A 13,843-nucleotide genomic window follows, 5' to 3' on the forward strand; every position below is an offset into this window, starting at 1 on the left:
CTCTTCTCTTCTCTTCTCTTCTCTTCTCTTCTCTTCTCCTTTTCTCTCTTTCTTTCACTCTTTCTTTCTCTCTCTCTCTTTCTTTCTTTCTTTTCTTTCTTTCTTCTTCTCTCTCCCTCTCTCTCTCTCTCCCATACCTCCCATTCTTCCTTCTTGTTTCTTCCAGAGCACTTCTCCCACAGAAATACCCAGATCCCAGTATTCCTGATAAGGACAGTCTATTTATTTCAGTGACAGTTCTCTGCTAGAAGGACTTCAGAACAGCAGTGTCAGTTTTACACATGTGGGTTTAATATTTATTGTGTTGTTCCAAGGTGAACAATTTTCAGCTTTGATTGTCTTCATAATAATTAATGCCCTCGTGCAAGGGCTAAAAAACCAAATCGGAAATTAATTGCAAGTATAAAATATATCAACAGGAGCTTAAAATTAATTAGGCTAACTACAAGCATAAAGAGAAATAATATCTCAATAGTTAAAAATATGCATAATTATTAAGCAATTGCATTTATATCTTCAGAAATGCAAAGTATAACCTAAGGCTTTAACTTATTAGTCTTTGGTGCAATCATCATTAACATTTTCTTTTGCATTTTTATGAGTAATAAGGCAATGAATATAAAAGAGAAGGATCGAAATGGCAATCCCTATTAATCCATATGGCACACAGAAATCCCTTACAAAGAATGGGTGTGAAACCATTCCCAAACTAATTATCCTTATCCATGGGACCTTTAGAACCCACTGGTTTGTAGGAATGTTGGGCTGGAGCTCTGAGCTAAGTGTAGTTATTGCTTAAAGAACATTATTTTATCAGTATGGCCAAAAAGCCACCACTGAGTCATTTTTATGACTTTCCATGAAGGTGTCAAGACCTGTCACCATGTGGTTTATGTGGGAGATGTTTAGGGATTGCAGAAGTGTTTTGTATTTCCTATGTCTGGAGAAGGGAACAGAGCTGGGGAAGGGTCTGGAGCACCAGGAGCAGCTGAGGGAGTGGGAGGGCTCAGCCTGGAGAAAAGGAGGCTCAGGGGGAACCTTTTCACTCTCTGCAACTCCCTGACAGGAGGGTGGAGCCAGGTGGGAGTTGGGCTCTGCTCTCAGAGGACAAGGGACAGGACAAGAGGAAATGTGCTCAAGCTGTGCCGTGGGTGGTTCAAGTCGAACATGAGGAGGAATTTCTTCCTGGAAAGGATGGTCAGGCATTGGAAGGGGCTGCCTATGGAGGTGGTGGAGTTCCTATCCCTGGAGGTGTCCAAGGAACAGCTGGATGTGGCACTCAGTGCTCTGGGCTGCGCGACAAGGTGGGGATTGGGCGCAGTTTGTACTCAGTGGTCTGGGAGGGCTTTTCCAACCAGAACCTCAGTGTTTCTCTTTGTGCTGAAAATCTCCTGGAACAGGGACTCTGTCTTAGGTTCATTTATTTTTCCCGTGGGAAGAAGAGCACACATTTCAGAGGCCTGTTCTGCCTGATCTTAGGTCACCTCCACCTTCACCCTTCCCCAGCTCCGTTCCCTTCCCTGGACACACTTCAGCCCCTCAGTGTCTTTCTTGTTGTGAGGGGTCCAGAAGTATACATGGGAGTTGAGGTGAGTCCTCAGCAGTCCCCAATACAGAGGGAAGATCACTTCCCTAAATCCTTCTGATCATACTATTTTTTACACAAGCCAGGTGCCACTGGCCTTTTTGGCCACCTGGGCACACCTGGACCTATGTTCATCTCTTCATCCTCCATGTGCTGAGACTGTAGGTGAGGACACCACGTTCAGGCCTCCTTTGAGGTGGAGACTGACCTGTCTGAAAGTACCTGAGATTGTAAAGAAAACTTCAAAGTGTTGATTGGTATGAGGAGCTGAAATAGCCTTTTCTGCCCAGTACGGTTTGTAGGGATGATACAATCAGATTTCATGGGAGCACCTTTGTGTTTCCCTGTAATATCCTTCATGACTTTGTGTTTTGAGATTAGAAACAATTTCTGCTATTGAGGATAAATGCCAAAACAAAACCATTCTGTCAGAGGGCTGAGCCTCCTTTAACTCTGTGAATAAAGCTCAGCACAGACCCAGAGCAGCACAGGAAATCACAGCAGAAAAGGATCATTTGAGAGCAGAGTCTGAGTCCCTTCACATCGCTCTACCCTCCAGGCCGCGTTCTATGTTCTATGGAGGAACAGTGGAAGAAGATGTTCTCCTGCTGGAAACAGTGGAGCTGGAGGAGCCAGGGGGATGTGTGTCACACATTTGTGTCACAAATGAGATGAGGAAAGGCTTATGTCAGATCATAAGCTCCCAAATAGCTTCAGACTCCGGATAGGAAAATGATTTGCTGTGAAGCTCCATGTTAGAAGCTGTGCAAACCCAACTCCCTCTTTTTTCCTTTGACTTGGTATGTGCGTCAGTCCTTCTATAGACACGGAGCCAGGAGCTGTCATGTTGAATATCCTCTTCTCTGCTTTTTGGGCTGACAATTTCATATTCATAGAAGTAAATAAATACATTTTAATAGTTTAAAGATGCCTTAATTTCTGTGAGTAAGACACAGATGAGCACCATAAGGAATGAACAAGGGAAGCAGCAGCCTCCCCATTGCTGTCCCATCCAAGACCCAGGGGGACTCGGCCACTTCCCATCAGGAACATCTGGCAGAGCTGGAGGTTGAGTTTCAGTCTCCCAAATCCCTCCTCAAATCCCTGTACCAAACCCAGCACAGGACCTTAAGGAGACCACTGGGTCAGGTCTTGATCACTGTTTCTTGTTACAGTTACTCCTGTTTGTACCAAGGAAATCAATGAAGATGATAGTTAATGAAAAAGAAAACAGAAAATATGTCTTTAGCCCACATTTACATCTGTGAAAGAAAAACCACATGAAAGAGAGTAACATCATCCAGTTAACTTTATTACAGTGACCTTATTAAAAAGAAGTGAGAATTATGAAGTAATTAATTGAAAGTTTAGATGATAGGAACTTGTAATCAACACAGTCTACCTCAATGGCAGATGCTTGATCCACAAAGTCATGAACTTCAGATGATTTAAACATCAGCTGTTTGTTACAGTAAAAGAGAAAAATCAAATCCCTATTTCCACACTCTATTGCTCATAATTTTTCTCCAAAAGGTTGCAATTTCTGCCATTTCTAATCTGACATTTATTCTACCAAAGTCTAAATTGCATCGTCCAAGCTATGTTTTTCTTTCAATTGGGAAAAATATTAAGACATGTTTACTGCTGTCCTTGAGAATGAATTGATCCCCGGGGCAGAGCAAGGGGGCCCAGCCCCAGGGACCCTTTCTTGCCAGGGCAGGATATGGTGAGGATGCTCTTGGACTGTGGGGGCAAAGGGCAGGTCAGGAGTTGTGTTTGGGACTCCAGGGACACAGAGACCACAGTAGGGTGTCAAAGGGACCTCAGTCACCAAGGGAGGGCCACCAGGATGATCAGGAGAATAAAGAACCCCTCTGAAAGAGATTGTTCTCTTGAATGCAGTGAAATAAGGGCTTGGGGAGGATTTTGCTCTGCTTCAGTAATGCACTTGCGTGGATCCCAGGGAGGAAGAACAAACACCAACTTAGGGAGCACTTCTACAAGACTGTCACAGAATCCCAGACTGGTTTGGGTTGGAAGGGATCTTAAAGATCATCCTGTTCCACCTGCTGACATGGGCAAACTGTCAACACTGGTGTATCAGTGACACAAAAACTTTCTCCCATCAATTACTTGCTGTCTTAGTTTTTATTTTAATCCAGCCCATGCTGGACACGTGTGGGACACCGCTGGGGATAGACCCTGTGCGTGTGAGACCTGGCTCTCATTCCTGTCCTGCCCTGCCTGCATTGTCTCGTTTCTGTACAAGATCAGCACTTGACTCGTGCCTGTGAAGAGTTCAGTTATCTGAGGAAATGCCATTTATAGATTCAGTCAGAAACCACAACCTCGGGATTTTATTTAAACACGTTCCCAAAGTAATACTCAAGGCCCTTTTTCTGTTTAATAAACCCCCTTAATGTCCCCTAAATATTAATGTATTGATTTAGTCTTTGCAATGTTTGCAAAGTCTAATTTGTTTCCTCAGCCAGGCCAAGAGGGACTTGCATTTGGAGCTAACGAGATAAATCTTCCCCAAATTTATTTAAAGTGGGACAAAATAAATATGCAAAAGACTTCTAAAATCATCTAACAACCAGTTTCCAGCTAAAAGTGACAATCTATTACTCTTTTAAATCGTTGGCACTCGAGTAGGGTGTCAGTTCTTTATAAAATTAACTTGCTGGTGCCAGCCACTGTTATCATCTTGTCCCTGCTCAGCACAGGAAGAAAAAGACTTGGAAAAATAGTTCTAGAGGGGGAGGCAGCCATGGGAGGTTTGCTCCCTGGGAGAGGCCCCCCGAGAACCACCCTCTCCAGCAAGGAGCATCCTTGAAGCTGCCATTCCCCAAGGCTGCACCCACAGTCGTTAATGCGTCATTAATGACTGATCCCAATGTTTGCTCCAGGATTTGTAGTTTTTATCCATTCATTAAATTCCTCCCACATCTGTACCTCTCGTGGCATTCAGATGAGCTGCGGGGGATCTCTGGCTCTGAAATATGGATGAATGGCTCTTCTCCCTCCGTAACAGCTCAAACCATGGGAAATGTTTGCGTTAGTAGGTGAGCTCATTTCCAGGGATGTAAATCAGGGATATTTTATCTGAACTAGAGTAGGGCTGTACTCATCTGAAACTCGTAATTCTGCCATGTTGGAGGTGCTTTAGTCATGGCTGCAACTGAATTTCTGTTATGAGCCTGAAATTTCCATCTTCTGAAATCTGCAGGCAAAGGATAATCTACAGAAAATGATAATTTCCTCTTGGCTCTCAAGTGTATTAGTTCTGTTACATTTGAATTAAGGGAAATGAGATGTTCTGTGACACATGAGAGTCTTGCAAAAGGTGCCCTCAGCACAGTCCAAAGTGTCTTTCAGCAACTTCTTGTGTTATATGGACAGGCCTTTGAGCAACCTGGTCTAGTGGTAGGTGTCCCCGCCCATGACAGGGAGTGGAACTGGTTGATTTTTCAGGTCCCTCCCAACTCTAACCATTCCATGAGTCTATGATTCCATAATAATGAAAAACAAAATGAAAACAATACAAAGCAGTATTTTGGGGGGATTTGTTTTTAATGCTTTGTTATTCGTTTTTCTGTGTCAGTCTCTTCCCACGCTTTTTTTTCCTCTTTGAAGAAGCACCAGTGGTAGGAGTGAAAGTAGGCCAAGCACACGTAGGAAGGAAGTTGGAGTTCCAAGCAGAGCAAGTAGTAAAACTTGGGAGGACTTTGATAGAATATTTGCAGTAAAAGGAGCTCCACGCTTCATGCTTCATTTCCATATTTAATGCTGGAAAGCTGATAGCACAGAGGGTTTGTTTTGTCTTTTATTTACTTCTGTGATGCAGAACCCTGGGATCTGCAATGTATGTTGCTGCTGTGCTTCCCCTCGCAGGCTGCTCCGAGGGATCGTGAAGGGAGCTTGTACATGCCTGCTTTTAAATTCCTGTCAGCCCTGAGAGATGGCACCATCACCCAGAACAGTGCAAAGGGCCCTGCTTTATAGCCTTTGTAACCAGCTCTACTTTAGCAAAAGCTGCTGCATGATCTCCTGGCAGGCCAGACCCTTTCCTAGAACTGAATTATACATAGGCAAGAATATCCCACCTCCAGTGATCAACCTGTTAATAAAATCCCAAACAGGATTGGGGTGGAAAGATCTCAATAGGAAAAGCTGAAGAAAGAGGAAAAATGCACAAACCTGAAGGACTTGAAAAATTGGAGACTTTGTTAAAGAAACTGAATATTTGGTCTTTTCCCTATGCCTTGGAAGCAGCCAGAGGTTGTACTGGAAAATATACAGCAGTGTTCTGGAAATGCACAGGACTCCCAGTCCAGTCTCTTTTATAGTTTATCAGTTGATAAACACGGGCTGGAGCATGTCCAGGGAAGGGAACGGAGCTGGGGAAGGGTCTGGAGCACCAGGAGTGGCTGAGGGAGCTGGAGGCCTCAGCCTGGAGAAAAGGAGGCTCAGGAGAGACCTTCTGGCTCTCTGCAACTCCCTGACAGGAGGGTGGAGCCAGGGGAGCATCGGGCTCTGCTCCCAGGGAACAAGGGACAGGACAAGAGAAAACGGCCTCAAGCTGTGCCAGGGAAGGTTCAGGTTGAATATTGGGAAAATTTCTTCCTGGAAAGTGTTGTCCAGCCCTGGCACATCTACCCAGGGAGGTGGTGGAGTCCCCATCCCTGGAAGTGTTCAAAAGGTGCATGGATGTCGCACTTAAGAACATGGGTTAGTGATGAACATGGTGGTGGTCCAGGGTTGATGGTTGGAGTTGACGGTCTTAAAGGTTTTTTTGCATCTTAATGATTCTATGATTCCTTAAGGATTTTCCTGTGGCTGGGGACTGTCTCCTGTTGGTGTATCTACTACTGAGCTATGACAAACTTTATCTGCATTGAAAAAGTGATTTAATTAAATTTAAAATAATAACAGTGTGTTATCTCTTTAATCCCCACCTCCAGTGTATGGAGATGTGATTCTTCTGTTGCAATTTACTTGGTGGTACATCTTGTCTTGGTTTTATGAGCTGGGAACTCGCAAAAGAAAAATATTTTGTACTATGAGCTATGTTGGGTTCACGGTTATGGGAGAAACACCAAGAGTGAACAAGGGTGGGGATGGATCTGTTAAAGCAGCTCCTTCTCCTGTACTACATATGAGTAGTATATTCTCATACTCTACATATACTCACATGCTGTGCAGTTCCTTCTTTATTTTTAAAACTCTACAATTTAATTTTGACTTTATAGCTTAAGAAAGGGTAAAGAGAGGATGATGACAATATCTGATATTTGCAAGCAGCCAAATCCACCAGTTGGAAAGAGCAAAACCAAATGCCTGTCTTTAAAAAGAGCTTATGGAGCTAATTTAGGAAAATTTCTGGAAAGGACTGAAAAAACAAGTGAGAAGTGAAGAGGCAGATTCGTACAGTAGTATTGAATTGTAAGGAATTTGAAAGGAAGCTTTAAAGGGTATGGATTGAATGTTTCCTGCCTGGAAAATCTCCATTTGAAGAAGTTAATCTTTGACTGTACAGCTTTCCAAGAGATGTAAAGGAAACTTTTCAGTTGAGTGTCAAAAGATTGCAGGGCAGCAAATACTGAGGTTCCTAAACCTTAGACATCTGTCAGGGATGCAGGGGCACATCCTCTATTGGGAAATAATGCTGCTGATCCCTCTTTGAGCACCGTGTCCTACCTGTGCCCAATCTCCACCTTGTCACCCAGCCCAGAGCACTGAGTGCCACATCCAGTTGTTCCTTGGACACCTCCAGGGATGGGGACTCCACCACCTCCCTGGGCAACCCCTGACCACTCTTTCCATGAAGAACTTCTTCCTGATGTCCAACCTGAACCTCTTTTTTCTATGTGATGACTGCAGTGATGATTCAGATTTTAGGTACTTTAACTAAGACAATATATGTGGATTTCCTATCAGGTTATGCCAAAGGCCAGTATATCTAAGCTTTCACCTGGTGCCCGGTATGGAGTCCAGTTTACAAAAAACATACCCTACCTTACAAAGGAAGTGAATGAACAAATTTCAGAGCAGCTCCATGAACCCCAAACATCCTCACAGTGGAACACAGCTGCAGACTCACAAAGGAACTAAATTAGAGCCGTGTTTGCAGCAAACAGCAAATGGAGGCCCTCCTTGAGGCAATTAGCAAAGCAGAGCTCTCTTTTGGAGGCATGAAAACAGCATTCAGCAACAGTTTTCAAGTGCTTCATTTTACGACTTTGTTCAGTGTCTTCCAGTTTGTTCAAAAGGCAGCAGAGTTGAACATCAATAATGGGAGGAGGTGGTGGTGGTGTGGTTTTTTCTGGGAATGTTCATCCCACCTCTACCAGAATGTTTTCAGTAATGGCAGCAATGAATGAGAATTACTAAAATCACCTCCACTTCTGGGGGAGTCATATTTGCAGCTTTTTGGATTCCACCTTGCTCTGGTGGACAGTGATGATGACAAGTGGAAATCACCCTGGGGAGTGGGGAGGAAGTGCCAGCAGGGAATAACGAGGGGAAAGGCAGAAGGATAAAACCAGGGATTTCATCCAGATCAGAAGTATATTTGTGGTACTTACTTACAATTAAAGTATCCAGCAAAATTCCTGGTTGCAAAGCAAAAATTCCATGTCTTTTCCTTAAGTTATGGTTCATGTGTTCGCCCCTCAGCACTTCAGTAGAATTTATTGATTTTTTAAAGACTGGTCTTTCACATTTATGTTTGTGTCAGACCGCGCTCAGGATTTGAATATGCTGGAGTATCAGGAGAGGTGAGGGAGCTGGGGGTGCTCAGCCTGGAGAAAAGAAGGCTCAGGAGGGACATTCTGGCTCTGTCCCACTCCCTGACAGGAGGGTGAAGCCAGGTGGGGGTCGGGCTCTGCTCCCAGGGAACAAGGGACAGGACAAGAGGAAATGACTTCAAGCTGTGCCAGGGGAGGTTTTGGTTGGATATCGGGGAAAATTTCTTCCCTGAAAGGGCTGTCCAGCCCTGGCACAGCAGCCCAGGGCAGTGTTGGAGTCCCCATCCCTGGAGGGCTTTAAAAGCCATGTGGATGTGGCACCTGAGGACATGGGTTAGTGGTGGCCACGGCGGTGCTCAGAATAGTTGGACTTGATGGTCTGAGAGGGCTTTTCCAACCTGAATAACTCTGTGATTTCACGATTTTCTCTTCTATCTAAGGGAGATGTTGTTTCCTTTAAAGCCCAGTCATGTAACACTTACTGATCATTTATAGGAGCAGATCTTGCACAGAAGTGTTCTGAAGAGTTTCCTTACAGGAACCACACAATGAAAACACTGTGACTGAAACTACCAGGGCTGTAGTTCTGGCATATTATAACTTGTGAAGCAATAACAAGGATAATAAATGGTGCAAGATCTTTAGCTCCATATGAGAAAACTACAGCAAAATGAAACCTTATAGCACTGATTCTTATGCAATCCTATAATATGACTCTAACTTCTATTATACCTACTTATCACAGGTCTTTTATCCCAGCTATTCGGGTAAAAGCTCAGGAATTTTTGCAAACAGAACAGTACAGCCCCATGGGTAAATTTGGAATGCTGTGCTCAAGGAGATGCACACACAAAATCTGTTCTTTTACTGCAGTTTTTGACATTCTTTATTTTAAATTTTTTTCCCACGTGGTGTTTTGAACATTTATCCCTTCAGGTGAATATGTTCATTTATAAGGAAAAGATTAAATAAAAATCTCACAAGAGAGACGTGAACTTGAATGTGAGTTCCCAGATTTGAATGGATAAAAAGGCACTTCAGGAGCTGGATAAAACCAGCACCTTCCTAAGCCTATGATTTCAGAGCTGCCTCAAGGCCAAAGGAGCCGAAGACATTCCAGATAAAATAAATAGCTGAATTTCTGCTTACTTATACAGCTTTATAATACTGAAGGCTCAAGTACAGAATTGTGAGAGAGTTATTCGATTGACCCCAGTGGATTACTCGTTTTGTTGTCTTTAGGATTCAGAAATGTTCTTATTTTATTTAGACTGCAATTTTAATCATCCCCACTTTGCATTTAAAATATGATATTATTTCCCTCTCTATCATCTTTAGGAGAAAATAGGAAAATTTCCTTAATAGTTGGCAGATTGGCTTTGTTATGTAAAATAGATCCTTGGCAAAAGAAATTATAATTAACACAACCGTTCCATTACACAATAAAAGGGTTGTTTAATAAAAAAACCCCTTCTGTTAGAAACACTTCAAAGCAAAGACATTGTTGTGTTTTCACAGTGAATTGGATGTAGTTAACATGCTGAAATATTTTGCCCATAAATATTCCCAAATCTCTCTGTGTGATAACAGCAATCTCTCAGTGTAGCGTTTCATGCCCCAGGTTTGGGAATTTCAAAGTCTTTGCCCTGAGTCTCCTCCTGCATCTCCCCTCAGATGACAACCTCTCTTTAATCACAGCATTCTCTGCACAGACACTTCTGCGCCACTGAAATATAGACTTCCCATTAAATGATGGCTCTGCCTTTGGACTCCTCTCTGGTTTCTAGCAAGCAGATGCAAAATTCTTTAATTTTGTATCAGAATTTCTGGGACCATTCTTCTCAAGGCATTTCCAGGTGTGCAGGTATCAAAGGCCTCTGCTTTGTGCTCAATGGGAGTTTGGCCTCTTTGCTGGAGGAGTTGCCCTGTTTCTGATCATCTCCCTGAAATGCATCTGTTCAGTTCCTCTCATCCCACTCTCCTTGTTTAATTTCCATCTCTAACAGCGATGGAGGTGCCCCAGGAGGTCTGTGCCCTGCACATGCTGCATTTCACCTGTATTTGAACACTCCTGGAGCAAGCCCAGGAACACACTGGGCTTTAGTGCTTCATTTTCCAGGCTCCTTTCAATCCCAGCCCAGAGTTCATGAGCTGTGGGGAATTATTTCCTTCAGAACTCTGCTTAGAGCAGATACAGAGTCTGTCAGGGACAAGAAGTCCTTTCTTGTTCAAAGTTTCCAATAATTTATGTAAAAGAACTGTTACTTTATGACAAGAAACAAGCAGCAATAGGCATCTTGGACTCCATGAGATCTTGTGAAAAGGATTATTTATGTGCTGCAAGATATTAGTTTCTTCATAGATGTATTTTGATTGGCTTTATTGTTTGGGGGGATCTTTTGTGAATAATGTGACGTGACATGAATTCCCTGTGAGGGTGGTGAGGCCCTGGCACAGGTTGCCCAGAGAAGCTGTGGCTGCCTCATCCCTGGAAGTGTCCAAAGCCAGGTTGGATGGGCCTTGAAGAAACCTGGGATAGTGGAAGGTGTCCCTGCCCATGACAAGGGGTGGAATGAGATGGGCTTTAATGTCCCTCTCAACCCAAACCAGGGTGAGATTCCATGACTCTGGGATTTCTATGGAGATGTGTGATGCAGCTGATCAGTATTGCCATCCCAAATGGCTCTCAGGGCTACTTTTTGGCTCTCTCCTTGTGGAAACACACTGATGTCTTGATGGAATTACAGACCAAATAGGGTAACAAAGGACAGCCATGGAATTTCACCATGTCTGCTGATACTTCTGCCATTCTACCCCTGTACCTTGTCCCAGAGTGAATCCTTGCCCTCATCACTGGCTGCACCAACAGAACATGCTCAGTCTTTTTTAACTTCAAGTCCTGTATATTAATCCAGATGCTTGTTTCCACTGAGGGCTGGTTATTTATTTATGACGGTGAGACCCGTTGTTACAGATATTGTTACCCAGCACAGAGGAGCCAGTGCTGTAATTCTCCCCTCAGATGGCAAGGGATGCTCTGCAGTATCAAAGCAGAGTCATTAGCTGGGCGTTTAAATGCCAATTAAACAGGGTGTGAGTGCTCAGCTCCAGCCTATTGCACTGCAGCAAGTGCCTGCTCTGACTGGGTGTGATCCTTATGCGCAGCAGCACAGATTTGATTTATTCCTTATTATGGGAGTCTTTAATAATCAGTGTAATTTACAGGGACAAGCGCAGAGAACCCGTGTCCATTTCTCATTTCCATTGATTTCTGTGAGCAGAGCCACAGAGCCATTCCGGGTGGGAATCGTGCCTTGTAACAGGGTGTATCTGTCACTGTAACAGCGGGAGCACAAATTGAATCTATTGCTGTGATTCCAAGGCTGAAATTATGGTAAAATTTTCTCTTGGACCTTTCTTAGTCAAATGAAGTGCCCTAAGAGGGAACGGGTGCTCAGTCAGTGCTCAGACGCTCACTGTCCCGGAGATTGTGCTTGAGGCATCACTGGAGGGCTTTAACACGTTAGAAATCCCATTATTAGGACAATGCTCTGTTCAAAGTGCTGTTTCTGTTAATGAAAAGGCACAGAGTGATCCCGGCAGTGTCTCAAGGCTGAAGAAGCTAAAAACCCTCTGCATTTTTCCCCCCGAGAAATCTCCTGGTTGGGGGGTGATGCAGCAAAGGGTAGAACTGGATTCTGGCAGAAGATGTTGCACTGTCTCTGCTCAGGTATCTAAAACTGTTGGGCAGGTAGAAGTTTGATTTTAATTTGGTGTTAACTGTCTGTAAAATATGAATATTAATAACCCCATTAATCCCCATTAACACAAACGCTTCTCATGTCATTGGAACCTCATGAAGATTAAATCACATTTCCAGGCGATGGGGGCAGTTCTGCAGGAGCTCGAGAGAAGAAATTAATAATGTGGAAAGCAATTCCAAGTTTAAATGTTAGATAATCATTACTAATTTCTGGGCTACGTAGTGAGAACAAAAATAAATACTGAATAAATACTGAATAAATTCCTACCAACTGACTTAATTCGGGGAATGAGCCTTTGGATTGAGTCAATTCATTTGAAATTTGCTCAGTATGTATTTGTGTTCAGTGTAACTAGAGAACCATTTTCCTCAGTAAAATAGTATATGATGGGATAACAAGAGGATATCAGACTGATGCTCACACTTCAGTCCCAGGTCTCTTTTCCAAGAATCAAGGAAAGACAGCCCAGACCGAATTGCTGTCAGGTGGGTCCATAGCTTGTTCAAAATATTACTGAGGGAATGACTGTCAGTGATTCACTGTCCATAGAGAAGAACGTGTTGGATGGGTCTGTCGTGATTCCAGAAGGATTTCAGAGGGATTTCAATAGATGAATGAAGTGATAAACTAGAGAATACATCTGTATAATTTGCCAGTGACATCAAAATGCAAGTGCTTGTGACAACGGGCTTCGAACTCCGAATGATGGATTTCAGAAGTGCTCTGGAATCAATAAGATGAAATTCAATAAGGACAGAACAAGACAGGAGTCTCAGGGAGAAATCAAATACACAAATGAGTGAAAACTACCCAGACAGCAGCACTTCAGGAGAGGTAGAGTGGCCAGGGATTAAATCCAGGACACCAGAACAAATCCTGCAGGAAAAGGACAGCTGGCATCTGGAAATGCAATGCCTGTTTGGAAATAGTTTGTACTTACTGCCCTCTCTTGTCCTGCCCAAAAGAAAATGGGACATTTCATTCCTGTAGACAGGGAATTCTCACAATTAAAACAACTGCTACAGTGTGGAAATCACATCAGGGGCCCAGGAGTCATGGGCAGGGTCCTTTCCCTTGGGGCTCTCTGGTGTGGAGGGAAGTGTGGATGAAGGGACAGGGAACATGATGAGGTCCAGGGAGGTAGTTGTGGATACAATTGAGCCACACAGTCATAACATCCCAGACTGGTTTGAGTTGGAATGGGCCTTAAAGTCCATCCAGTTCTACCCCATACCATGGACAGGGACACCTTCCGTTAGACCGGGTTGCTCCAAGCCCTGTCCAACCTGGCCTTGGACACTTCCAGGGATGGGGGAGCCCCAGCTTCTCTGGGCAACCTGTGCCAGGGCCTCACCACCCTCCCAGGGAACAATTCCTTCCCAATGTCCCAATATCTTAACCCTGCCCTCTGGCAGTGGGAAGCCATTCCCCCTTATCCTGTCCCTCCAGGGCCTTGTCCCAAGTCCATCTCCAGCTCTTAGAGTCCCTTTAGGTACTGGAAGGGATTCTAAGGTCTCTCTGGAGCCTTCTCTTCTCCAGGCTGAACATTCCCAGCTCTCCCAACCTAGCTCCGTGACAGGGGGTTCCTGGTCCCACCTGTTACAACCAGACATGTCCTGAGGAATAAAGGATGAGGAATTGTTTTTCAGATCAGAGCAAGATACTTAAAATGCAAAATAAGCAGAGACATATGGTTGGGATACAGAGAAGGGGGAGTGATTCAGCCAGAGAACTGTCAAGGGAAA

The 13,843-nt window shown here is 43.9% G+C and overlaps 1 protein-coding gene across 2 annotated transcripts in view; it reads left to right on the forward strand.

The window, feature by feature from the left end:
• NEGR1 (neuronal growth regulator 1) overlaps window positions 1-13,843 on the forward strand; it is a 224,384-nt gene that overhangs the window by 100,812 nt on the left and 109,729 nt on the right. The gene's annotated exons all lie outside the window — the stretch shown is intronic.

This window comes from Corapipo altera, unplaced genomic scaffold (genome assembly GCF_003945725.1).
Source record: "Corapipo altera isolate COAL_440 unplaced genomic scaffold, ASM394572v1 57, whole genome shotgun sequence".
Lineage (NCBI taxonomy): Eukaryota > Metazoa > Chordata > Aves > Passeriformes > Pipridae > Corapipo > Corapipo altera.